Source organism: Apus apus, chromosome 3 (genome assembly GCF_020740795.1).
Source record: "Apus apus isolate bApuApu2 chromosome 3, bApuApu2.pri.cur, whole genome shotgun sequence".
Taxonomy (NCBI): domain Eukaryota; kingdom Metazoa; phylum Chordata; class Aves; order Apodiformes; family Apodidae; genus Apus; species Apus apus.
In genome coordinates, this window is record NC_067284.1 from 2,555,476 (window position 1) to 2,582,783 (window position 27,308).

General features: G+C 44.1%; 1 protein-coding gene across 7 annotated transcripts in view; it reads left to right on the top strand.

Moving 5' to 3' along the window:
- Nucleotides 1–27,308, top strand: part of SESN1 (sestrin 1) — a 75,576-nt gene that overhangs the window by 37,594 nt on the left and 10,674 nt on the right. Inside the window, exons 1-2 of one of the 7 annotated variants that reach the window (XM_051613123.1) lie at nucleotides 20,672–20,862; nucleotides 21,481–21,678. The exons of 2 other annotated variants lie outside the window; for them this stretch is intronic. The gene's annotated coding sequence lies outside the window, so the exon portion shown is untranslated. Of the gene's footprint in view, nucleotides 1–20,671; nucleotides 20,863–21,248; nucleotides 21,309–21,480; nucleotides 21,679–27,308 lie in introns of those variants that run through there. 4 more of the 7 variants (XM_051613124.1, XM_051613126.1, XM_051613128.1 and 1 more) reach the window with 4 other exon arrangements.

A 27,308-nucleotide genomic window follows, 5' to 3' on the forward strand; every position in this document is an offset into this window, starting at 1 on the left:
CTACTCTTCATTATGGAAAGGTCTATGCTTGAGAACAGAGAATAAGGTCTGAACTGTTAGGAGCTGGTTCTCCAGTGGATAACCCATGGATTTGTTGGATCAACTAGAACTGAACATCCAGAAGGATTACATGGAGAAGACTTTCTGCCTCCAGTTATGGCAGGGTGTGGGGAAGGTAATTCCTCCCTCTTGAGGAGGAAGCAGCAGTAGTTTTCAGCAGAACCTTAACCACTGCTTGTTCTCTTCTTTGGCAGCAAGGGATTGCACAGAACAAATAGAACATTTTGTTCCCAGTTTCTGAAGCAAAGAAGAAGTAACTAACTTGCTGTGCAAGGCCATTACGTACCCACCTCTGAAGAAGTCACCTCTCTGTATCCGTTAGAGTAACTAATAGTGGAGCTGCTGGAGAAGAACAAAAATTGCTCAAAAATTAGCAAGAGCTGGTGTTTAAGTGGGAATGAATAGACGTGGCATCTCAGCCTTTTGAAGCACCCTTCCCAGTGGTGAACTGCACCTGATTTTATTAGGGAGAAGAAAAAGCACCCTGCTCTTGGTGTCCTTCCCTCCTGCTCTTCCCCCCATCCTCTGCCAAGCGTTGCTCTCCGGAGCAGGAAGGTTGTGTGCTGCTGCTTCTCCTAGTACCTTCACTCCCCTCCTCTGAAAAGCTTCTCACAAAACGACTGCTCTTTAGAAATTTAAATCACCTTTTTCTTTATCCTTGTCACAAATCCACAGTGACCATAAAAGACTTGAGAACAACAATGCTTTGAGCCACACTTGAAATACCTGCTGCCTGCTGTCCTCTGCCATGCATTATTCCTGATGCTGTTTACTCTTAAACTTGAATTTGTTTCACTTCTTATCTAGATGAAAAGACAGTTGTAGACACGGAGCAGCAGCATAGTAAAAGTCTTTCTTAGCAATATATTCTGTGAGAAGTGGTTATGTATTAAATTCCTCAGCATCTAGAAAAATAATTTGTTTGGTATAACAGTGAATAGTCATTTGTGTTCACAGGTTAATTCAAATAATGGTACTAGATAAAATGTAGATCTTAATAATGAGGATACTCAAGCACTGTTTACACTGGGAGTCATGGCATGTCTGTCATTAGAGACCTTCAAACAGGTTAGACAAACATCTGTCAGGATGACAAAGCTGTGGTTGATTCTGCTAAAGCAGGAGGTTAGTTTTGAACGGGCTTCCCAGGGTTCCATCTGTCCTTTTGCTACAGCTGGGATAATTTCGTCATTTCCTCATGGCTGTTCCTTCCCATTCTGCATGGTGTGCTGCACAAGTTTCTTTCAGATGTGGTCTTTCTTAGTGGTTGTGGAGATTAAATCATTAAAGAAGATGTGATAATTTTCTGTCACTTTCCATTAGACCTTTCTATACCCTTCTGGTAAGCCAGGCAGAGTTCAGTAACCATATATTGAATCTAAGCAGTGCCTCACTTTGAAAAGTTGCCTCAAAAATAGCAAAGCTGTTGGCTAAAGCTCTTTATCACCTGGCCAGCATAGCAGTTTTTCTCTGAAATCCCACAAATCCAGAGCATGTGTCTCTACAATAAGTTGTCTGCCCAGCATTTCTTCTCCTGCTCTGGCATTTATTGCAATGGAACCTGCAAGGAAGTAATTGCTGTTTTGGTGGGGAGAAAAAAAAAAAAACAACAAACCACAATTGAAAACTTTCAGCATCTAAACTTGTTCTTTCTTTTTTGAATAAAACTGGTGTTGTGGCTGTGGTAACAGCAAATCAGACGTGGGGAGAGGTACTGGCTTTTCTTAGACCAGCTCATGCAACTGATAACTGTAGATAAGCTTTTAAGCCTGATCTGAAGTAGAACTTGCCCCCTGTAGTTTTCCAATTGCATTAGTTGATCTGATGAAATACATTATTTAAAAAATAAGCCTTATTTCCATGCAGGATTTTTTGGTAAGTATTTTGCAAACCAGAAATTTCATATGCAGTGATCTTCATATTTACCCCTACAGGATTTCTGTTCTATAATACTGAAATAGAGTTCTGCTCTAAGTGTTATTAGCAGAAGACATAGTAGAGAGGAGACTAAATGCAGTTAAATAGGACTTACCCTCTCTAATTTGGTCAGAATTGGGATTTAGCTGTTTTTCTGTGAGACCACTAGACAGCTGCATCTACCCATTCTTGGTTATTACTGACTTTCTGGTAGATTTTTTTTTTAATAACCAAAGGCTTAATTTTCCTGTCAGTTTGGCAACAAATAACATCTGTTGGTTTAAGAAAGAAGGTACAGGAAAGTCTTCAGGAAAGCTGAGGAGGGGCTTTTCATCAGAGGGGGCAGTGAGAGGACAAGGGGTAATGGTTTTAAACTGAAAGAGGGGAGATTTAGATTAGACATCAGGAGAAAATTCTTCCCCATGAGGGTAGTAAGGTGCTGGAATAGGTTGCCCAGGGAGGTTGTGGAAGCCCCCTCCCTGGAAGTGTTGAAGAGCAGGTTGGATGAGGCTTGTGCAGCCTGGTCTGGTGGGAGGTGTCCCTGCCCATGCAGAGGGGTTGGAACCTGATAATCTTTGAGGTCCCTTCCAACCTTCACCATTCTATGATTCTGTGATAATGTACACAAATATCAATAACTTCTTCAAAAGGGCTTAAATTTTATATTTTTCTTGCAGAATTTAAATTCAATTTCACTCTCATGTCCATGGAGCTTTAAATAGTACTTCTCTAAAATGCATTTGTAGGGAGAATCTCCTGTTCCAGCAGTGGACATGGTTCAGATGCAGCACTCTGAAGAGCCATCAGCTCTTGCTAGAGCAGCAGAATTCTTCCTAATGGAAACAGGTGCTCAGAAAAGAAGATTGCTAGGGTTGGAAATAGTATTCAGAAAAGTTATTCGTCAGAGCATGGTATGCTAAGTTGCCACAATAGCAAACCCCTTGTTCTTTCCACAAATGTTCTTTATGGAAAATCTGGGGTTTGGGGAGGAGAAAACCCCCAAAGCCATATTTATGTGTCTCCAGGCAACACAGAACATATTCTTCATAGAATAACCATAGGGGCTGTGCTGTGTTTACACAACTGCCCAGGTGAGATCACTTGCTTTGCAGTGGGATTGGTACATGCCATGCTGGTAGCTGCTCTGCTGCATGGAGATCTGGCTATTCATAAATGCCCAAAGAACATCATGAGGTTGCTGTGAGGGAGCCAAACTGCCCTTTTTTAGATTATAATCCTCTAACTACATGCACTGAAGCAGGGAACTTGTGACTAATACTCTTAAGGAGTTTCAGTGAAGCACCTGCCTGAGTGCATTCAGAGGGAAGGTGGTCTTTCAGTTTGTAAGGATCACCTCATAAATTTATAGCCCTCAGAGAATGGCAGCCCAGTCCTTTTTATTGTCATGCAAACAGGTAAAGGCACTAATAAATGGAGACCCAGCTATCTTATCTATGCTGACTTTGCAGGCCAGAAAGAAATAAGTATCAGTAAACCCTCCTTTTTTCAGCATAAAAGAAAGGTGAGCTTTAAGGATGGATTCTTTTTGCATCTCAATGTGGATTCCGTGGTTTGTCATCCAGAGTAAGGACTGGACCATGAACAGTTGCTGCAAAATGAATAGTCATGAACATGATTTGAATGACAAAATCAGTCTTACTCTGCAGGGTGTAAAACATGGCAAGGAATAATATTCATGAACACAGGGAGTATAGAGCCACCAGATAAGAACCGCATGGTGAGGTCTGCTGAAGGAGGCATTCATCACACAGTGTTTGTACTGGGACTTTATCTTCCTCGCTTAGGTGAAGGTGAGGGAGGTGAGCAGATTGCTGCTATCATGGTAGTTTCATGCTCTAGGAGGGCAGTGGGAATGGGGTTATGTTGACTTACAGTAACACTGCTTTAAAAAAATTAACTTTGCAGCCATTAGAGTCAGGCAACTCAATCTCCTACTGAGTTTGAGTGGTTTGTGTGGTTTACAGCAAGTAGGCTGATTAGCTGTTTGAATCTCCCTAGGGCTGTTGTAAATTGATATTTTTAATTTCTGCCCTAAATTTGCATGGAGGCAAGTACTCCCAAATATCTGTGGCTTGCTTGTTTGTTTCTTAAATGGAACTCCACTTCCCAGTGGAATAGCTGTCCACTTCTGCAAGTAGTGTTCTGGTTATGTTTATGTAATGGTTTGTGCCATGCATTGGAAAAAGTGTAGGCTGATAAACAGCACAGATAAGTATAATAAAATGTGTGAGGTTGCAAGGGACCTTTAAAAGTCATCTAGTCCAGCCCCCCTGCAGTGCACAGGGACCTTTCTAACTAGATCAGGTTGCTCAGAGCCTCCTCAAGCCTGACCTTGAATATCTCCAGGGATGGGGCCTCCACCACCTCTGGGCAACCTGTTCCAGTGATCCACCACCCTCATGGTAAAGAACTTCTACCTGATACCCATTCTGAATCTGCCCTGCTCTAGTTTAAGGCCATTGCCCCTTGTTCTCTCCCTCCCTGCCCTTGTCCCAAGCCCCTCCCCAGCTTTCCTGGAGCCCCTTCAGGCACTGGAAGGTGCTCTAAGGTCTCCCTGGAGCCTTCTCTTCTCCAGGCTGAACACCCCAACCCTCTCAGCCTGTCTTTGTAGAAGTGATTGGAATATGTTTACAGCACATTTTGTGTTGCTGTGCTGGATGCACCTGAACTAGCTCTGACAGGCTGGTACAGTGTGTGGAAGGACTGTATGGAGAGAGAACCTCAGGTGCCAGAAGCCACCCAGCTTTGCTGCCCAGCACTGTGCTGCTGGTAGAGCCCTGTGCTGGAACAGCAGTGCTGCTTCCAGAGCTGCCTGGGTGAGCAGTTCTTTTTGGTGCTTTGTCATGGCTAAATAGTCCTTGTGCAAACCAATGGCCCAGATTCTTACAAGGCTTTTTCATCAAGCTCTTATTGTGCCCTGGATGAGACCAAAGGAAGCAAATCAAATGTTAGGTTATATTAGGGGCTAGGGAAACCAAGATGAGATGTGGTATTGTACTTTTTCACCTTGAAAGATCTTTAGCTTTGGCTGTCTTACAAAAGGCACATCAGAAATAGGCAACTTAGGTTACCAAAATAGGCTGAATTTTGCATGAGATGAGATGATGAGAAAGGATAGGGGAGGGATAAGTGAAAGAAAAGAGCTAGCTGTATGTTCCTGTCTGTCATCTTATTCTCAGGAGTGATACATAAATTAAAAGCCAGAAAACTTATTTGCAAGGCAACCTGGGCTGGTGGGAGGTGTCCCTGCCCATGCAGGTGGTTTGAACTGGATGGTCTTGAAGGACCTTTCCAACCCAAACCATCCTGTGATTCTATGACAGACTCTTGCAATTCATGTCTCTGTTTGGTATCTGCTGGCTGTGCCTGGTGGGGATGGTAAATTATGATTTTTAGCATCTGGCTCTACCAGAGAGGGGGGAGTGAGGGGCACTGTAGCTCAAAGCACTGTACAAGCATTAAGCAGCTTAACACAGAGCCCACCTCACAGCCTGGTTTACCCTCCTGTGTGCCAGGAGATTGAAACAGAGACAAGGTTAAACAGTATGTACAGAATTCAAGGGCACGGTTTCTTTTTGCTTTCTTATCTGTACAGACTTTTCAATTGACTCTTAATCCTTCTTACAGAGGCTGTTTAAATCCCATCAACACTGTTTATCAATTGAGATTTTTTTAATAACTCAGCCTTACCCAAACAGACAGTTTTAAAAATGCTGCTCTATTGATTAAATCTCTTGCTGTTGCCAGCTGTCCACTGTTTCTTGTCTCCTGAAAGGCTTTGAGTCCCTCTTTATTTTGGGACTGTTTTTGTTAAAAGGTGTTAACAGCGACTCCTGCATCTTTTGTGACTGGCCTGTAGAGTTAATTGCAAAGTGGATGATAATTTGATGTCTCTGAAAATCTGTGTGATAAATAGATGCTCTTTGTAATCCTGATGTATTGTGTTTGTTCTGAAGAAGAGAAAGGCAGGCATCTGGATTTTGTCAGGTGCTATATATTTAATAACACAGAAGGTTGTCTCTAAAGCATGTTGCTGATTTTAGGAGGAAATTGTAATAAAATCCATGAAGTTACACTGAAGACTGATTTTTGTATGTAACTGCTGCTGAATGAACCCCTGATGTAACCAGCTGGGTTTGGCCCAAGTTTGGTGAGTGTTTGTCCAAAGAGAGAAAACAAAAACAGTAGCTGCAGTGGAAGGAATAGATGGGCTGCCTTTTTTTTTCTTTTTTTTCTTTACATCAAGTTTGTGTGCTTCTGTTTGCTAGCAGCTCTGCTTAATAATAAACCTAGGAAGGTCAGTCTCTTCAGGATTCAATTCTTCAGGGCCTGAAGGGGCTCCAGGAAAGCTGCGGAGGGGCTTTTCACCAAAGAGGGCAGTGATAGGACAAGGGGTGATGGTTTTAAACTGAAAGAGGGGAGATTTAGGTTGGACATCAGAAAGAAATTCTTCCCCATCAGGGCAAGAAGGCACTGGCCCAGGTTGCCCAGGGAAGATTTTGCTGTCCCATCCCTGGAAGTGTTGAAGGGCAGGTTGGATGGGGCTGGGAGCAACCTGGGCTGGTGGGAGGTGTCCCTGCCCATGCAGGGGGGTTGGAACCTGATGAGCTTTAAGGCCCCTTCCAGCCTGAACCATTCTGTGCTTCTATGAATCCATCTGCAGAGGTTACACAGCGAAGCTCTCAGGACACTGGAAGGATTTAGTGGCAGTTTGGTGACAGACTTGGGTAAACCCATGTTTTCTGTGAAGCGTCTGCCCTGTCTTAAACTTTTCCTGTTTGAAACTTCAGTGAAGTTGAAACACAAACCAAACTTCACCCCCAAAATATTGCTTTTAGTCTGAGAGATGTGGTTTCCCCTGATTGCTGATGTACTACACAGCAGTTTGTGAAGCTGCCTTTCCTGGGTGAGTCCCTACACTAAGGGGGACTGTCCCTAAGTCAGACAACTAGCAGAATGTGTTTCCTTAGGAGTCCTTGGCCTCAGATGCTCTTCCTTACTCTTCCCACCTAAGCCTCTTGTTTGCCTTCCTTCATTTCTAGAAACTGCCTTTTCTGGCTTTCCCTTGTCCTTAACAACCAGTGGATACAGCTGCCAGGCACTGGGAAGGAGTGCAGCCTGTTTTCTTCTATTGTTATGTGTGTATGATGTACAGGGAGAGTTTTCAACCTCTGAGTTCTTCCGAGGTACAAGGAAGTTGTGGTGTGATACTGGCTGAAACTCAGCCTGCATTTAGTGAACTTGAGCAAGCTTCAGGTTCATCATAACAAGCTCAAACCCAGATAAATTCTGCCAGACTTTGTGTTTCCTGGAGCAGTCAGACCTTTTCAGTCTACAAGGGGCTTTGGCCCTGAGCCATCAGCAGAGTAATAATCTGCTCTTGAGGTCTAGAGGTCTTTTGGAAATAGAAGCAACCTGTAGCATAGCAGAAATTGTGTACCTCAGAAGAAAGACTTTGTAGGCAAAGGTTTAAAGGAGTACTGAGGGTTGCTTTGCATGTGGAGCATTGTCCTGAGGCTTTAGAACATCACTCTAACTCCTTTTCAGTTCTAGTCCTCATTCCATGGAAGAGCTGAGCTCTCCTAAGTTGAAAAGCAATGTAGTCAAGAGAGACTGTAAACAACAGAACAGCAGAAAAATGCTGTCCTGATTTCTGTCTGTGTGACCTGGTTTTGTACGACCAAGTGACCAGCTTGTGGCACACAGTGGCACGTGTCTGCTTCCTGGAACCAGGGTGGACACCCCTGTGCTGCACATGGCATCACTGAGTCATCCCTGGTCCTTATGGTACTGTCTGGAGTCAGGCAAGCAGGGGAACAATTCAGGTGAGTCCTGTCCAGCCAGGGTGACAGTAGGGAATTTGAGAAAGGGTACTAAGAAAAGGGAAATCAAGAGTTGTTCTACAGTAATTTCTGATTCTTTGAAGTTGAGAAGTAATGGTGGGGAAGCTGGGAAATGGACCCAGGCTGAGAAGAGGGAAGACAGCTTGTGACTGACCTGTGATTAGCGTGCACTGGTCTGAATCTTAAAGCCCAGCTGCTCTGTAGATTCTCATCTCTTTTTAGGGATCTTCTTCAGTAACTGGCTGTTGTGTTCTGAATTTTGTGAATGTATTTGCTGAAGATACTTCCTACCAGGGAAGAACTTGGTGTACCAGCCTTACTTGTACCTGTGTATTAAGGAAGTCACGCATAGGTTGATATCATCTAAACATACAGAGTTTTGTTATCTACGTATGATTAATATCTAAGCAGATTTGCATTAAATAAAACACATCATGAACCCAGGGTCTTGCTGAAATGCCTTTCAGTGTGCACTCCTCTAAGTCTCCAACTGGGTTTGGCTGTACTAGTCAGTTTGCAAAAACATTGGACACAGGAGAAAGTTGGAAAATCATTTCCCAGTGTGGAACAGATGTGCTGCTCTTAGCATTAATGGAAAACCTTGGAAGCTTCTTCCTCGGTCTTTCCCCACCCACTTTTCACATAACTGCAACATTACTTTAAGAAGTTTTCAGGTTGGTTTAAGAGTGTCTAAGATGGGATCCTCTGCTTGATGTACACTGTGGTTTGCAAGCAGCAAGCCAGGGAGGTGAAGCACCCTTCCACCACAGGAGCTGTATGCTTTCCAGGCTGATGTGCACAATACACTGAGATAATGTTCCAGTTTGTTACCAGACTATAAAATATGTGTGCTGTTTCTCCCAGCAGTTTGCTTCAGTCTTCAAATCTACTTTGTTGACTCTAGTTCCCTTCATGTTCCTTTCACAATATTAGTTACAAACTTTCTGAGCAGCTGCCGGTTCCCTTTGCCCCCTGAGACAACGGGGAACACGGGCTAAAGGCTGTAGATCAGGAAGTTCACATTAGTGTCAAATGCAATTTTGTAGCTTCTCCAACAGTTGGTGGAAGCTTTGTGTGAGGAGAGGAGGAAAACATATTTAGGGAGAGACTTGTATAAAACATATGGCAGAAATGGGTGCAGCTGTATTCCTTCAAATCTGATGGTGACCAAAATAGCAGGATAAATGTCATTGACATTTACTTGATACTTTGCTAGTTGACAGAGAAAACATGAAATACATTTGCTTATAGGGGTTTTATTTACTGTTTGAAAGCTGTAATGTAAAGTGCTGTTACTCTCTGTCAACAAACTTCATAAAAAGCTCCTCAGTTATCATTATAATCTTCTATTTTTTTACATAAATGTTTTAACCATGCATAGCTGAGTTAAGGACTTAGTAGGATACTGAAATGTAAAATTCAATTACTTTAAAATGAGACGAGTTCCATCAAGAGAGGTTGTTCTAAAAAGGAGTGGAAAAGGCACTTACTTGCCAAGTTAAGACTTGTGTTTCTATTGCAACTCTTGATGATATCCCTGACTTTTAAACAGGCTGCAGTTCTTCCCATCCTCAAGGTACTTGGGATGCAGCTACAGTTGACTGGGAATCGTTAGCCAGTAACTCTCAACATGAAGCTAATTGCTTTAAGACTGGCTCCAGTCGTCCTTAGTGCTGTTCTGGAAAAAAAGTTTTGCACAGTGACTTGTTTGTTGTTCTTCTCTCTTTTTTAATGGCTGCATAAATGTCAACAAGCTGGCACCAAGGCAGCCTAGCAGGGTTGAGAGGTAACTGCAGCCAGTACCTTTCTGTCCTTGTATCCAGATGTCTTCTTAACTTACCTGCTCTCTTGGGGAGTACTTCTGGGATTCCTCTATACTCAGCCCTGGATTTGTGCCATATAGCCCATACATGCTGTCTGCTAATTACCAGGCAGCCCTGTCAGTGCTTGAGGATGGGGTGTCCCTGTCTTGGGAAGCCTGTGGCCAGTAAGGCTTCCTGAAAACAAAGGATCATTTGATGATGTGTAGAGCAACGATTCCGAGACAAGAATATCAAAATGTGTGTTTTGTGTGAAGGTCTGTCTTGTCCCGAGGTAGAACAGGCAGTTGTGCTGGTTTGGTGTTTTTCATCAGTGAGTACCCATGCAGAGAATTGCTCTTTTTTTAGGACCCCATAAATAGTGCTGTCGTTACCCACACACATTCCTGTCCCTTCCACCCCTGATGTGCCCTCCCCTTCCCTCCTGAAAGATTGTGTAGACAAGGGAAAATAGTAATTTTGTTCATTTGGGGATTCTGGGAGCTGATTATATAGTGAAATGATTGCTGTGTGCATACACCCAGGGTTCTGAGATCTCTGGGGCATGTTCAGACCCATTACACGTGTGCTACAGGCAGTGCCCAGTGAGCCAGCTGTGTTCTGGATGCACTGCAGTTACTTTTCATGTTCTTAATATTTTCAAAAATTGTTGAGCTAACATCATGTATGCTGGCCACCTGGGCTGTGCCCACATTCCCATCCAGAAATTCCCCATCCAGAATTCCCAATCCAGCAATTCCTTTCTTTGTGTCCTTCCCTGAGAACCAGCTCCCCAGCTCGCCTCTGATTACTTTCCTCCTCCTTCTGTCCCTCAGGTGTTGAAGGCTGGTTCAGAGCCCTTAGGAGAATCTGTCCAGTCACTGCACTGTGTGAAACAAGGCAAAGTCCTCCCCTCCTAACATCTTTGCCATGCAGGTTTAGATGGGGGTTATCTTTCTTTCCTGTTCAGATCAGCTTAGGCGTGGTCAGACGATGAATTCTGATTGTTTGTACAAGAGCATTTCCCTCAGCCAGGGTAATGTGCTGCCAGAAACAACCTGAAGTCTCTAGTGACCCTCGTATAAAACATTCCCTCCCAGCAATGTCTTGATTCTATTTCAACAAAGGAACTAATACAGGACAGCTATTTAAAAAGTGCCTGCCTGAGTGTATAATGCTGCATTAATCTTCTATAGCCCTGAGAACAAATTTACTGTAGGAAATGTGGCCCTTGCACATGAAAGAAAGAATATAGATGATATTTCAATATAAATTCAGGGATACAGGGGTTTATTTATTTATGCTTACAGAGCAGGGAGTCAGCCTCTTGGAAACAAGAGGGCCCTAAGGACCTCTCTGATTTACCACAGCTGCACCTCCTTTCTGGATCCTGGTTAGTGCAAGCTCTGAACTTCACCTGATGGCTGTGGACATGCAAACACCTTGCCTTAGCAAAACAACTCCCACCAGGCTTAGGTCTGAATATAGACAGCTGATTCTCAGAAGTCCTCTCTCTTTCTGCAGCCCAGCACCCAAATTCTGCCCTGCCAGTCTTCATTCACATCCTAACGCAGATCCTGGCCCTGGTTACTCTGTCTAAATTCACCAAAATTATTTATGCTGGACTCCTCCCACTGTTGTTTGTTTTAGCCATCAGGCAGTGATCCTTGACAGCTCCAGACCTGTGCTTTGCCAAGCAAATCCTTATTTGCTGCAGCTCTAGGAGTTGGTCTCTGGTCCGTGTGGGCTACAATCCAAACTGGGTTCACCCTCAGCTCCGCCAGCTTCAGAGTGTGACAGAACATGTACATTTCTTTCAGGTCTCATTTCACACGAAATTATCAATAATCTGTTATTGCTATGAAAAAATGTCTTTACATTTACAAAAACAACAGAATTAATTATTTTTGTGGTTGTCTCTCTCTCAAGGGGAGGACTTTTCAGGAAGATGACAAAGCACACCCTGATAAAGAGAAATCATCCTCACTGCTGTTAGTAATAGAGGCATGTCAGCAAATGAACCAGAGTTCTTTGTTACTGGTTTAGTTTACAGGTTTTGGTCTTCATCAGTAGTGGAAATGGTGCCTGGTTGTGCCCAAGTTTTCATTTGCTGCTTTGTTTTGCTGCCCTAGAATCCCAGCAGCTGGAGGGCAGTTGTCACGCTGGTGAGAGGGACAGGTATAGATTTGTGTCTTTACTGACAAAATGAGGAGGTGTTTGAATGCCACAGCTTCATCTGCAGTAATTTTAAGCTCAAATGTTGACTGTAAACACCAAAACCCTTATTTAAGGACATTATCCCTCTTGTAAGACTGTGTGTGTCTAGTATGGTGTGTGTGCATTTTTATGTATTTGTTTGTATTTTGTTTATTTGCTTTACATGTGAGAACTGCTATAAATCAGGCTTCAGTGCTAGCTTGATTGCAAAATATTGATTCTGCTCTGGAAATCCAGTCATGTCAGCTGCAGCCCCTCTGCTGTGTGTGTTTTGTGGGGGGCTTCAATCTGAGGGGCTACACATACAGCCCTGGCCTTTCCCAGGATTTGTGAAGTACTGGATGCTTAAAATGCTGTAAGTGTGCTCCAGCACTGGTGGGCTTTCCTCTCTCACAATAGCAAGTGGTAGACTTAAAATTATGATTGTTAACAAACAGGGAGTTTAAGGCTAAGTTCAATATTGTGGTTAACTTAAAAAAACCCAACCAAGTAGACACTTAACAATATTTGAGCAGAAAGTGCTAGAATTGGTTTCAAGCCTGTTTTGACTCAGTCCCTCTAGCAAGTGTGCACTTGAGAGGGTAGGTGGGGGAAGGTATTAACAGTTCCACTGTTGGGATGATTTCATTGCAGCCAGCATTGCAAAGCCCAGAAAAGTCTGTGGTTTTCCTGAGATCCCAAGCAGCTCAGTTGCAGAAATCTCCCTGCCGTGTTACAGTTGTCCCTGCAGGGACCCAAAGCCTCTGTGGCCTGTGGAAAAGCAGCAAGGGGGCAGTGGGGGCAGGAGGGTAAAGAGATGGTCCTGCCAGCTGCTGGGTGGCAGGCCACCTTGTCCCACGGGGGCTTGAGGGAGCTCTGGAGAGATCCAGGATTTAGGAGGATGCAGAAGCTGTGCTGGGTTGAACAGGGACATGTGTACAATGTCCTTGAAGCATGGGTTGGTAGTGGCATTGTAGCTTGCTCAGGGACTCAGCAGAGCAAGTGCTGCTGCTGCTGACAGGGCAGGGGTGGCCCCCAATGGGCCAGGGGGCTTCTGCTCCCTGCTGTACTCCAGGGCAGGGTCACTGTCCCTTTAACTTTTACAGTAAGATAAAGAAATGGCTTATTAATCCAAGTGTCAAAATAGGAAAACGCACAGGAGGAAATGGGCTTGATTGCTGAGTAGGAGACAGACTAGATCTTTCAGGAATTGTATCAGCAGGAAAGCAGTGCTTTTTTTTTTTTTTCCAGTTCTTCTCTTTTAGAAAGCAAAGGCCAAGAAACTGATTTGGGTCAAAATGTCTTAGCCACATTGTCTTCTCAAAGAGGGAAGGGTGAAGAATACAGAGCTGTCTGGATTTAAACAAAACACCGATAGCAGCTGACACAAACTGTAAGAAATACATCATTAATCTGTTGTGGGGTTTTTTTTTTGTTTTCATTATTCTCCTCAAGTAGAGGTCTTCTTGGGTTAATCTTTGAGTATAAAAGAAACAGATTTGATATGAAAATTGCAGATCTGGTATTAAATCCTTTCCTTACAACAATCAAGTGTTGAATAGTACCTAAAGGTTGATCTATTTTCTTAACTGCTATCTCTACACCAGTGATACCGGTTACTCTTCTAGGATAATGCTGCTTTAGTTTTGTACTATCTGCCAAGTTAATGTTCTAAAGGACTTGATAAATCCCATGATATCATTTTACTTGGCTCTATATATATATGGAGAGAGAGATTCAGTCTCAAGGAACTTGCAACCTCACCATAAAAACAGTTTGTTACAGAAAATGCAAGAATGCAGCATTATAGATACTTGGATTTTTTTCCTAATAAAAAACTTTGATGGCTTTGCAGAAGTCATAAAACTCAGATAAATAATGTCTATTATTTGGCTCACAGCTGGACTGTAAAAATGGAAAATAAAAGAACTGATTTTTCTTTTTTTGATGTCTGCTGCTCTGAGGCACGTTGAGCACGTGCCTGAAAGTGGCAAGTGTAGGAAGAAAGCCACAAAACAGTTCCCCCAGTTGCAGCTACTGATCTAAGGGTTCCTGAATCTTGAGAGGTACTGCCCATATTCATTTAGTAATATTTTATCTCATGGTAGCAATCAAGCTATAGAAAAAACATATCAAAGTCTCTTGGAGTGTGCTAAATGTCATCACATGCTTTTGTTGCATTCTATGCTTTTTACTTGTTTTTTTGGTGGGAAAACTGAATTTATTAGGAAAAGAATCACTCAGGTTTCAGCCACTGTGTGGGTACATATGAGATTAAGGGTTAACTTGAAGAAGCCTAACAAAGCATTTTATAAACTGCTTGTTTGTTCTTTTGTGAAGGCTCTGCAGAAATAAGCTTTTTGTTTGTTTGTTGGATCTGCAAAATGAAGCCAGCCATGAGCCCCAGGTCAGAGTTTCAAGTAATTTCCTAGAAATATACCTGAGCCTCTAAGGATAAAAATCACAGAATCATTCTGGTTGGAAAAGCCTTCTAAGATAATTGAGTCCAACCATAACCCAGCTCTCCCAACAGTTAACCTAACCAAGTCCAGTTCTTAAACCATGCTCCTCAGCACCACATCTACATGTCTCTTAAACACCTCCAGGGATGGAGACTTGACCACCTCCCTGTGCAGCCTGTTCCAGTGCTTAATTACCCTTTCAGTGAAGAAGTTTCTTCTAACAGCCGATCTAAACATCCCCTGGCACAACTTGAGGCCGTTTCCTCTTGTCCTATCACTTGTTACTTGAGAAAAGAGACCAACTCCCACCTCTTTGCAGCCTCCTTTCAGGCAGCTGCAGAGGGTGATGAGGTCTCCCCTCAGCCTCCTTTTCTCCAGGCTGAACAACCCCAGTTCCCTCTTGATGCTCCTCATAAGGTGACAAAAAGCTTCTGGTGAGGAGAAGAGCTTCTAGGTTGCATGTCTGTATGTGGCAGAATATGAAATTAGGTTTTAGTCGCAATTTCTTCACAGGACACTTGCAGAACATTTCCTGTAGACCCCCTATAACCTCACAGCAATGCAGCTCTGGGTCACTTGTCACGGTCTCCCCCAGGTGTAATTCTCCACCACTCCTACAGACATTTATTCCCCATGTGCATGTCCTTGTGTCTGATTTCAGAAGATATTAATAAGCTGCGTTTCACTGCTTTTTCTTCTCTTCATGTGAAGACTACATCTGAGGTCAAACGCAGCTTAAAAAACCCAGAAGCCTTGAAGTCACACCGAGATGCTTCAGCTGGACTTCCCTTGCTTTGAAGGCACCATCTGCACTGTGGAAAGGGTTTTGTTTGCAGCGGTTTGCCCAGAGTGATAAGGCAACCTCCATCTGGGTAGGACAGGCCTTCCAACAGCATCTTTACATGACAGTGGTGAGGCAGGGTCAGACAGGTTCCAGGTAGCCCAGCAAGTGAGAGGTACTGGATTGTCTCGTTGCTCTTAACTGAATCAGTTAGGGAGACTAGGTGCTGCAGGAAGTTCCCAAGAGTGAATTTTCACTCGACTGAGAAAGGATATTTGTCCCTTTTCAGTGTTCATCTTGGGGAGAGGGGGCCTGAGAAAAAGAAAGTGGAATGGATCCCAGCTCCACGGAGCTGTGCAAAATGTCTTGGCTGTTGGTGTGACCTGGCAGCTTGATGACTGAAGGGGAGAGGAGAGACCTCATTAGGCCAAACCAGTTCTGGACAGCTATGAGCTAAGTTCAATTTTATTTTTCTTGATTGAACTCGAAATACACTCTTTTGTGAAGTTTAAACTGGGGTATTTTTAACCTTAATGCTTATTTAGTTCTGAGAGAGACTACGGAGTGGCTGGCAGCCACATGTTCCCTTCCCCAGAGAGCAGCCATGTCCAGCTGGACAGCTGATCCCCTCTCCACACACCCTCTAGCCACCAAAATATCAGAAGTTACCTGTGAGTTACCAAGGTCAGTTTTAAACTAGTGAACGTGGACTTGTGTTTTGGGAGAGCTGTTAACCAGGGGAGTTGTTAGCCAGAGTATTCCTGTGTAGTGCCTGAGCCTGGAGCCACCTCAGACCAGGAGCAGAAGAACCCACTTCTCTAATGCTGGACACTCATAGCAAGCCAGAAAAACAACATTTGTAGTTCAGCTGCTGCTTATCAGCCTCGGAGGAGCTGTGTATCCTCACAAAAAGGGGGAAAAACAATCTGTTAAGACATTCTTTCAATCTAATAAGCTTGAAATACGCATCTTTAATCTATTTGTAGGAGTCTCAGAAACCATACACCTGTTTTTGTGTCCCAGCAAGAGCATGAATAATCTCAAGATCTCTGTTTATTATAGCTCCCTAAATTAAACTTCATGCTTCTGCTACCTAATAACTGCAGATGGGAGTGTTAAATTTGGACAGGCTTTAGGGAGAGAAAAAGCAAAACAATTTGTGGTTTAGAGGTGGGGGCGAGCTGCAGAAAGGCAGAAATTACCAGAAGAATGACTGTTTGGGGGGAATAAGAGACCTGAGTGACAAACCAATAGTTCAGGCAACAGATAAAGCCACTGGAGTTCTTGGAGCCTGATGAGTTATAGTCAATCAACTGGTGAGAACAGCTCAGATCTAACAACTGACTCTCTTGCAGCTCTGAGTGAGAATGGTTTGGGTTGGAAGGGACCTTAGAGATCATCAGGTTCCAACCCCCTGCTATGAGCAGGGACACCTCCCACCAGACCAGGTTGCTCAGAGCCTCATCCAACCTGCCCTTCAACACTTCCAGGGGTGGGGCTTCCACAAGAGAGAAAAGATCCTGGATCTTCTGGTGGGCATTCCATGGGCTAGGAACAACCTGATTCCTAATTACTCACAAAACCCCTTGCTTACTTGCATTTTCCTATTAAAGCTGAAGATGTGGCCACTTAGAAAGCAGCACATAAGAAAGAGCTAGAAGTAGAAAAACAGCATTTCAAGGATGGATAAGGTTTGAAGAACAGACCAGAAATATCATTTTTTTAATATTGCAAAATGTTTAGCCTTAGCCAGCCTTGCAAGCCTACAGACTACAAAAAGAAAGCTTATATGGTCTAAACTTATTTCCTGGTAATTTTCAGCCCTCCATTCTCTGAAACAACCTGTTTTTGTTGTTATTATAAAGGTATCAGTTGCAATGCCATTCCTCAGGGCTGATCCTTTTTTACATATACAGCAAGAATTTAGATTGTACAAAGAATACAGTTTCTCTTCCTGCCTAGAATGATCCACTATTTCTAATACTAGAGCGAGTTATTTGAAGACTGACAAATCAGATAGCTAATGCTAAATCAAGAAGAATGCTCTGAAATACTGCCCCTTTGGTTTTTTTGACCTGCATGCTAGGATGATGTATTCTTCTATTTAAATTCTTTCATGAATGGTTCAATTGCTGTGCCTCTCCTGTCATCCTCATGATCAAGATTTGTGCTATTTCAAAAATAACAAGTGCATAATGAAGGGATAGAGGAGATGTGGAGATACATTTGAAATTTGTTATGAAAAGGGTAGTGGCTGTGGACAGTGAGGCACGAGAGGAATCCACAGGGAAATGAATGTTCAGAGCAGCTGGTGTGGGGCTGCTTAGTCACTGCTGAAACACCTGGTGACTTCATTGAGGTACCAGGTTAGGTGGAGCAGCTTGAGCTGTTACAGAGTCGCAGGCTTGGAAGGGTCCTCAGAAGGTCATCGAGTTCAGCCATGTTCTGGTTGAAGAGGTTCTTGCCCCTGTGCTCTTATTGCTACATCTTCTCTAGGAGTTAATCCCCTGCGAGCTGGTCATTTTCAGCAATGCCTGACCTCTCGCAGTCAAAATGAGCTAAAACAAGTGAAAAAAAGTAAAATCTATCCCCACCCCCTAGCCAAAATAGTTCTCTGATGGCTTGTTTTGACTGTAAGCAGTTCTGAGCAAGTTTGCAGCAGCTGAGTGTGCAGGAATTAGGAGAGAGCCCAGGGGACAGTGACACCCGGGGTAGGGCAGTCACCTCTTCACCCTGCACCCGTGGTCCTGAGCCATCTCAGGGGGTTCAGAGACACTGGAATGTGAATCCTGGTATTTACATCCATTCTTCTGAGCTTGCTACATCTTGCCACAGCTGGTGCTACCTTGCGAAACTACAGGAGAGAGAAAAAATCCAGTCCTGAAGACTATGACAAACCAGGTAGCTCAGAGCCCCAAAGGATTGTCTGGTTTTGCTTGTAAGTGTTCCTGGGAAAGAGCCGTTTGATCGTCCTCTGAGATACTAGAGGTGTCCAGAGCATTGCAGCAATAGGCATGTTGAGTGCTCCTGCTTGGATAGCTTTTCTGTGGAAAGAATTTAAGATCTTGGTTTGCCAGTCCTTCGGAGTCATCTGTGCTGAACTTGATTCAGAAAAGCTGCCCTATTGGACTGAAATGGAACCGTTCCAAGTTACAGCAACTAAGTGCAGACATACGTGTTGCAGGATGAGGCTTTTCACATTGTAACTGGTTGGTGTTCTTTTAGCTTTTCTAGGACATTTATTTAACTGTAGCAATAAGGAAAAATTGCGTTTCTGATGACTTAACCTAGAGGGCACAGATGTTAAATGCCATCTTTTAGGCAAGCAGCTTTTATGGAAGTGTTCAGTCTGAAAGAGTATGTTTCCATGCTTCAGGTGGTGTTTGCTTTAGGTGACTTCATGTGTATCTATCATACACCCTTTCTGGGTGAAAGGAAACTGCGTATCTGTCGATATTTTCATGTTAAACATTTGTTGTTTTTTTCCCCTTAGGAGCATTTCACTCCATCTCTGTTGACTTGCATCAACAGACGGTCGAACGTCCTGTTGTGTTTCCCCAGGGGAACTCTCAAGTTATGCAAACTGCATTATAGATCTGTCCCCGTGTCCCCCGGCTGCACTGGGTGCTTTGTGCTGTTGTCAAACCACATTCCCTTCTGAAATGGTCTCTGCAGCCTGTCTGACTAGCCCCCAGATGGAAATATTTTCAGCCTGCCATTGCGCGCTGATTTACAGATGTGCACGTGGCTCCCTTTTGCGTGTTCTTTGCTTTGGAGGAGTTGCACTTTGCAAATACTTCTGTTCTCTTCTTTATCTGCTCTCTAGGGGATCCTGCTCTTGGACTAGAAGATCTCCAGAGGTCCCTTCCAACCCCCACCAACCTGTGATTCTGTGTGAGGGCTGGGGTGGAGAAAGCACTTGCAGCAGATTGGGCTGATGAGATTCTGCTAAGGCAGAGCCATACCTGGGGCCTGAGCAGATCTTTGTGTGCTCAGCCCATATGGGAGAGCTTTTAAGACCATTATTAGTTGTTTGCTACAGCTGTGCAACTTCCTCTTCCCCTTTGTACAGGCTTTTTCTGATGTGCTGTCACTGCCTTCATCTGTCCTGATACAGAAAGCAAAAAAAAAAAAAATACATGGTAGAATTTCCTACTTTCTGCTGTTGAGTTGGCACTTTCCTGAGAGATCGTTTCCCTTGGATGATTTCAGAGAAAAATCTGTATCTGCCAAGGTTCTTTGTATAGGAACAAATGTTAACATAAACAGGCTTTGTCACAAATATTCAGGCAGGGCAATCAACCACAGTGGGGAGAAAAGAAAAACACATCAGGGAACTGAGGAGTGCTGCCTTTTTTTCTGTTTTTCATTCTTTTTTCTTCCAAGGGTGTTAATAAATTAATTGAAGAGCATTATCTTTCATCTGACATCTAGGAAGCTTTCTTACTGCGAGACATCTTCTTGCCTTTCAGCTTTTCAGGTGATGACTTCCTTTTCCAGCAGTTTTTCTGAGCACAAGCCAGTTTTTTGCCAGTATTGCAAGAGGAGGCCATTCCTTGTCTCTTTGTTATGTCTTGGCCTGAAGTAAGGAAGTAGCCAGTGGGAACTAAACAGTGTTCTTCATTAGTTTATTTTATTAGCTCACATAATGCAGCCTTTCTTGCCAGTATTGCATTCTTCTTCTTTTTCCGTGCTTCTGTTGCGTGTTTTATGAAGTGCAAGCAGGTACAAACCACATTTCCCTTCTTCTGGAGAAATGTATCAGCTTAAAGCCAAGGCCCCAGCGTAAGGAGCTCTGGTACCTGGGCATCTCTGGGTTGTTTAACCTACCAACTGCTGCTAAGCCTTCAGAGTTAGAGTATCATCCCTTTGCTCTCCAGAGTTAATTGCGTAGCCCAGAGAAGAGGTGATGGTTTTGAAAGTGGAGACTAAAGGAAGGCTTTAAAGCTTTAGCATTAGAGACCTGCAGAATGGCTGCCACGCTGCCACGTTTCCTTGGCACCACTGCCTTTGGTGATTTCTGCATTTCGCTGCAAGATTCCTACACCCGCAACAGGAACAGCCTATGAGCGGTTTCTCAAGTGTTTGTTTTTACATCTAACAGAAGTGTAAAGTTCAGTGTCATGGAATTTCCCTGCTCGGTTGTTAGATAGCTTGGCAGGACTCAAAAACCAAGCAGCCTGAGTTGTCTGCAGAAGCCTCCTCCCTAAAGAGGATGTTCAGGGGTTCAGAGCTGCCTCCTCCCAGCAAAACTGCCACAGAAGTTCTCCTCTTGGGGTCTGTGGTGTTTTATTTTAATTGAAAAAATCTGAGGGAAAAATGATCTAACGGAATTTAGCTTTATAAATCTTAATTTGCTATTGGAAGACAAAAAAAAAAACAACAAAACCAAACCAAACCCATCCATCACATGGGCCGACTTGGGGACTTGTTTCTGTTGAAATAAATCGATGCCACGAAATCCCAAAGCAGGAGAGGTGGGAGATGTGAGGCATCTGGCAGGGTTTACAGCCCTGGGGGGGGGGGGGGGTCAGCGAGAGAAGTACAGCCTGCTGCAAACAAAGGCCGAGTGTTTTGCTGATGTGATTGCAAAACGTGTGTTTGCCCGGGACTGTTATGATCTTGGGAACGGGCAGGGAGCCAGGATTCCGCAGCGCCGCGCTTCAGCCGCACAGATATCTGCAAAATATCCACCTCCCGCCGTTTCCCAGTTTAAAAGCTGTCGTTAACTTGGTTGCTGAGAGAGAGAGAAGGTAGAAACTCTTCCATGAGGAACAGGAGAGGTGTGTGTGTGTGTGTGTGGGAGGGGGAATCATGTCCAAAGAGCAGAGCAGAAGGAGAAGGCGGCTCAGCGGGGGAACAGGCCCTTGCAGCGCGGCCCTGCCAGGGTGGCCTGGGAGGGGACACAAGCTCTCGCCTTTTCTCCCCCCATCGGGGGCATTTGTTGGGGGTATTCCCGAGGGCTGGAAGGAAGCAGGGAGGGGGAGCAACGGGGGAGAGCGCTAAGAGGGGCAGCTGCCTCCCCCGGACACCCTTCGGCATGCGGGGAGGCGTGAGGGAAGGAGAGAAGGAGGGAGGTATGGAGGGAAGGAGGCTGGGCTGTGGGGAGGGAGGGAGGTCCAGAGAGAAGGAGGGAGGTATGGAGGGAAGGAGGCCGGGCTGTGGGGTGGGAAGGAGGCACGGAGGGAAGGAAGCCGGGCAGGGCAGCACGACCAGCCCCCGGCAGCAGGTAGCCCTTGGGGGGCGAGGGGCTGCGGGGGCCGAGCCTCCTCGGGGAGGTGGGAGCTGGGGCTGGGGCTTCGCTGCGGGAACCTGGCTCGACCTGTTAAGGCATCGTTCAGAGCTCCCGGAGGGCAGTTTTTTGGGGATTTGCAGGTCCTTTCTGGCTCTCTCTCTTGTAGGAGATCTATCCAGCTGCTGTCGCAGTGCGGGTGCTGTGGTTGTCCGTCCTCCCAGTTGCCTCTTGGTCCCAGCAGGGCTGTGTGTGATGAGGGGTCTCTTTGCTGATCTTATGCTCATCCAACTACTTTTTGCCTCGGATTTGCCTGGTATTCATTCCGTTCTTGCACAGACATGGATTATCCTTTTGAAACACCGAGGTTGGTCCTGCGTTTCTGAGAGAGGAGATGGTGCTGTAGTGGTAAACAAGTGCAAGCCTAGAGCTTGCTTGAATGGGTCTCTTCTCTGTCAATTTCTTAGTGTCACCACCTGAAGATTTTTCTTTTGAAGGAAACTAGTCAATCCTCAAACTGCTGCAGGTTGTCAGAGAAACTGTTTTGTATTTTTCTTTTGGTACACATGTAGAACCACTTGGGTAGGAATTGTTTTGCTTTGACATAGCTCAGCAGTGCAGTCTACACAAAGCAAGCGTTACCTGTCTCGTTTAAACTTGTTCCTTTCTGTGTCACTGATTTATTGGTATTTAATCAGTGTTTATAGCATGGAAGCGGGTGGCTTTCTTCCCAAATCTTTGCCCTTCTGTTGTGCACCTTACAGAACTGCCATATAGGAGAGCGAGGCAGTAATCATTGAAATTTCAACCACTCGGTTTCAGTGAGCTCATATCAAAAGTAAATTGGGTTGTGGTCTCTAGGCAGTTGTGTCACAAAACCACTTCAGGAAGAGCTACTACTGCTGAGGAAGAATATGTAGTGCTTAGGAGCCCTCAGAGTGCACCAGTGGGACCTGCTCCTGTGACTCTGTTTTAGAAGATGACCAGAGAAGAGGAGTTAAGAGCTTGAGACTGAGGAGTCTGGGCTTTGCTTTTATTCCTGCTGTTGTCAACAGGGTGTGTGACCTCAGGCACACGCTCTCTTGCCTTGTTTTCTGTCTTGAATCAAATCACATAAACTAGTTTGGGATTTTATTTTTTTTTCCCAATCTGGTATTTCAAAGGTCTTTGACACATTCAGAGACTGATATTTAAACTGAAGTAATTTAAGTATTTAAATTCATATAAGAATAATGTATTCTCTGTGAAACAGAAGCAGTTCAGCATTTGCTGTGCTCTAATTCCAGTGAAGAGCAGTAGGTCTGTGGAACAAAGTGCTTTGCAGCAGAGGGGCAGCACTTGGTCTCAGTTCTTTACATCTATGCAAGTGCAGACATGCCTAGTGCTTCAGTTGAATGACAGGCTGAGATACCCAGAAAATTGAACCAGTGCAAAATTTAGAGTACATGAGCATTTGGGGGATCAGTTTTCTGTCATTTTAACTTGAATCGTGGTTTGTTTGAGAAAGCCACAACAGTTGGGTTAGATAAATGAGTAAAATAGGAAAAACACCCAATTCTGCTTAGCACCACATTTAGAAAAGATGTGGGATTAGTGGGATTTGTGTGTGTGTGTGTGTGTGTGTTTGTAGGAAAAGAATCATATTTAATCACTGCTTTATGTTTCTTAGTCCCTTCATTTCCAAAAGCTACCCCTCTGATAAGGAGACTACAGTAGCTACTGCATTTAGCAGAACTGAAAATATGGCTTTTACAGAATAATAGCATGTCTTGGGTTGTAAGGGACCTCTAAAGGTCATCCAGTCCAACCCCCTGCAACAAGAAGGGACATCTCACACTAGACCAGGTTGCTCAGAGCCCCATTAAGTCTGACCATGAATGTCTCCAGGGATGGGGCCTCCACCCCCTCTCTGGGCAGCCTGTTCCAGTGCTTCACCACCCTCAGTGTAAAGAACTTTTTCCTAATGTCCAACCTAACTCTGCCCTTTTCTACCTTAAAACCATTGCCCCTTGTCCTATTGTTATATGCCCTTGTGAGCATGTGCTCTTTTAAGCTGAGTAGGTATCAGCTTGCTGATAAATAACTTGCCCTGTGGGGCCAGTTGTGCCAGTCATTGTCACTGAGATCCTAAACAAGGAAACTCCAAATTCGTAGCTTGCCAATGTCACCACCAGTGAGGTTTTGCTGTCTGTGACCTCTAAAGGGGAAGTAGGAACCAGACACAGTGAGTGAAGCAGCAGCAGCATGAGGCCTCTTAGCCTGGTAAGTGGCAGGGTCTGCCTTGGGCAAGTGTGAACTTCTTGGACACTTAGATGCTTTCGGGCATTTGATCCTCTAAGCCTGTAAAGCTCTACATGGGTATGTCAGCTAAATTTAATGTCAGCTTCAAATGCATACTCTTGGATACTAAGCTGAATTTTTAGCACTGGCATATTGGGGGCATTAATTCTACTAGGAAACAGTGTTGGAAGAGTTTTAACCCAGAGCTCATTGTGCTTTTCTGAACCCTAACCTCGGGTAGGAATGCACTTACATTATGTAAAATGATCACTGGTTGCCTAGGAAAATGTTACCTCCAAAAAAGGTCACTTCAAACTCCTTTTCCCCTCTCTGGTTCCTTCCTTTATATTGTTTGATATTGCATTGCAGTTCGTGATTTTCTTATTTATTTATTTATTTTAATCTAGCACTATTTTAGTGCTAAATCACTACACAGATGATTCAGATGAAGATGTGAATCCAAATGTGGTTTAGTGAAGCAAATCGATAATTACATTTTCACTTTGCCTGTGGCTTGTCTCTGATTAAATGTAAATATGTAAATAAATCTTTCTGGAAGACAGAACACTTGACATTGGTACTGACTGTACTTGAGGGGAGCAGAATGACTCAGTGTGCTAACAGGGAAGCAGGCTGAAGATTGTGGTTCATAGCTGGTGCTCAGCTCACGAATCCCGAGTGACAAACTCAACAGTTTGGTAACAGTCCCCATAATTATCTGACAAAACTATAACTGAGTCTTGGGAGAGGGTTTGTGATAAGAGGCAGAGCTCTGGCTTCCAGGAGCTAGTAGTGGGGGAGGAATAAGGGTCTGAAAAAAGCATTTTAGATGCAGGCATTTTAGGAGCAAGAGCTGTAGCTAAGGTTAGGTAGCTGTTCCTCTTCTAGAGGCCCTACATCTTGCCTTGGAACTTGACTCTGCTTCAGTGTTTCTGGGTGGAATTTCTAATATTGGGTGCCTGCTTAGAAATGACTTTTTGTTTTCTTCACTTACATGCTGAAGAAGTTCAGAACCAAGGCAAATGGTGTTCCATCACTAGCAGAGGTGATGCATGTTGTACTTCAAGTATTTTAAAAAAACTCTTCTGAACACCTGCAGTTCAGTTTTCCATCTCAAGCTTTCACTTAGATTTTATAGGACTGCTGTTCTTAGCAACGTGATTTTAAAAGCTACCTAAAAGTGGGTTTCATTGTCAGAGTCTTAAGATACAGAAAAGCCGTAAGTTGAGTGAGGTCTGAAGAGCTGTTTCTTGGTGTAAATTTGCATAAAACATATTTCCTGGCTGAGAAGCCTCTGGAAGGTCACACAGTCTGGTGGCAGTGACTTGAGAGCTCTCAGCTCACGCCACCAGTCCTCTGTACCAGTCTCTCTTAGATACGTTGCTTTTCTGTGCCTCAGGTTTTTTCCTAAGTGGGGGATGATGCACTTGCCCTACCTCACAGAGCATTGCATGAATTCAGTACAGGAGATGAGGTGCTCAGATATGGCAGTGATGAGGGACATGCAGATTTAGAAATGTTAACTATCTGGTGGACATAGCTCCCATGGAAATACCAGTGGCTGTACAGAAGTACAAGTTGCGTTAGATAAGGAGAAAGAGGAAGCTTTTCTTGCATTTCTGAGGTGTCTCTGTCAGCAGAACAACACAGCGTTTCTATGGCTAAAGTTTTGCTTCTCTGCCAAGGTAGGTCTGGAAGCTGAGCAGTGGGGTGGATGCCCACCTGGCAAAGCCCACCCCCCTCCATTAGCTGGGAGTTTCTGGATTTTGAAAGGTGAAATCTGCCCTGCCCTTAGTGCTCAGATTTGCAGCCATCCGAGTTTTATGTTCTGGTGTTGAAAACAGAGTGCCTCTGATTTATAATTATGATTATTATTGTTATTAGTATTATTAATATTATTATTGTTATTTTGCAGCCTCAGTTGTGGTTGGCTTTCTGCTGAGCTTGGAGGTGTGTTCAGCTGCAGAGCTCCTAGACGGAGTGGCAGTGTTGTGGCAAGGGTAACAAACAGGAGGGAAGAAGCTTCCCACCAAGTAGGAATTAAGCAGGCACTGAGATCACTTGGGTGTGCAACTTGGTGGTCTGGAAGCGCATGGAAGTTGCTCACACTTTTGTAACAGTCAAAATAAATCTCAGTGCTTGCAGCTGCTGCTCATCCCAGCTCTGGGTGCTTTGCTGAGTGCTTGTCAGTGCTCCAGGTGAGGTGTTTCTTTAGGAGGAAGGTGCAGGAGAGGGGAGGTGGTCTGGCTGGGCAGGAGGCATGTCTTGCCTTTGTTAGGCCAAGCTGGAGAGCTGTGCTCCCTGAGTTCTGAGTGTCTGGGAGATGGAGGCTTAGTGAAGGGCATCATAAGCACAGAAGTATGTTCAAAATGAAGGGAAGAAGATCCTTTAGGACTGTGTGAGAGTTAATACTATGTTATCTGCACAGTATTTGAAATGTTGGGTTTCTGGGAGCAGCCAGAGGTGCCTGCTATTCCTGGAGGGTCAGGAGAACTTGATTAAATGCTGCTTCTGAACAAGAGGGGAAAACGGTTTTCAGGAGGTCTGCCATAGCTTGTAACTGAAGAATAACAATTTTCAGAGGATTTCTAGTGGGTCAGAATTTATACAACTGTCATGACTGTGGTATCTGAGCACCTCATGACAATAAGCTTATCTCTGTTCTCAGCACCCTCTGAAAGAAACATAATTACCCTCATTTTTCAGGTGGGAAACTGAGGCTCATCTTTACAAATCCTTTGCAGTGTCCCTGTCAGAACATAGACTTGAATCCAGGCTTCTCAAGTATGAGGCTGATTCCATGATTTTGGGGGGATGCTTTCTCTCCTGAGGGGAAAAAAAAGCAACTTACTCAAACCTCCACAAAACCCCCTCAAATCACTTTGCATAGAGGGTTTGGTTAAAGTAATTTAACTTTTTATATGCAGTGTAATCATGGTAGTTTGACCTCTACAGGCTTTAAAAAAGTGAAGTGTGTTGATACTGATGTATTTTAGATTGTGAGGCCAAATATGTTAGCAGCCTGCTGTTCTCAGGTGCTTAAATCTCATGGTTTCTTTCTGTAACTGCTCTGGGAAAGGGGAATACTCACATGTAGTTGTTTAAGAATTAAACTTTAAGGTATTTCTCTTGGGACTGCTTGAGCTACCAGACAGCTGCAAACATCTCTGCTGAGTTAAACCATAGGTACAAACTTATTTTTCTGTCAGTTAGAGGTAAGAAGTTTCTCTAATTTGCTAGTGTAGTTGTAGCTCAGATAAGAAGCTTTGCTGGAGCTTTGAGGAGAGGGTGTTTTTGAGATAAAAATTCCATCCTACAAGTAGATTGCTACAGACTTGGCTGAGGGTGAGAATTTATTTGTGTTGGGACCCTCAGCAGGAAAAAGCTACACCACAGACATTACTGTCCAAGGGAAAATGTGAAAAGTCTAGAAGAAAGAGCTGCCCTTTGGTCTTACTTTATCCAAATATGACTTGAGAAACAAGGGCATCTGATTTAGGATTTAAGGAGGCTGGCAGAGCCTGATGGGCTTTGGTAGTTCTGACTTAAGACTGTGCTGATTGTTTCTGTCTCTGAACCTGTTTTTTAATCTTAGGGGAAAGTTCAGGGAATGGTAACTGATTAATAAAATTGCTTCTCACACAATGAACTCGTGCAAACAGAAACTTCAGCTGAAGACAGAAAAAGTGCAATGCTGAGTGCAGCCAGTGTTGCTTG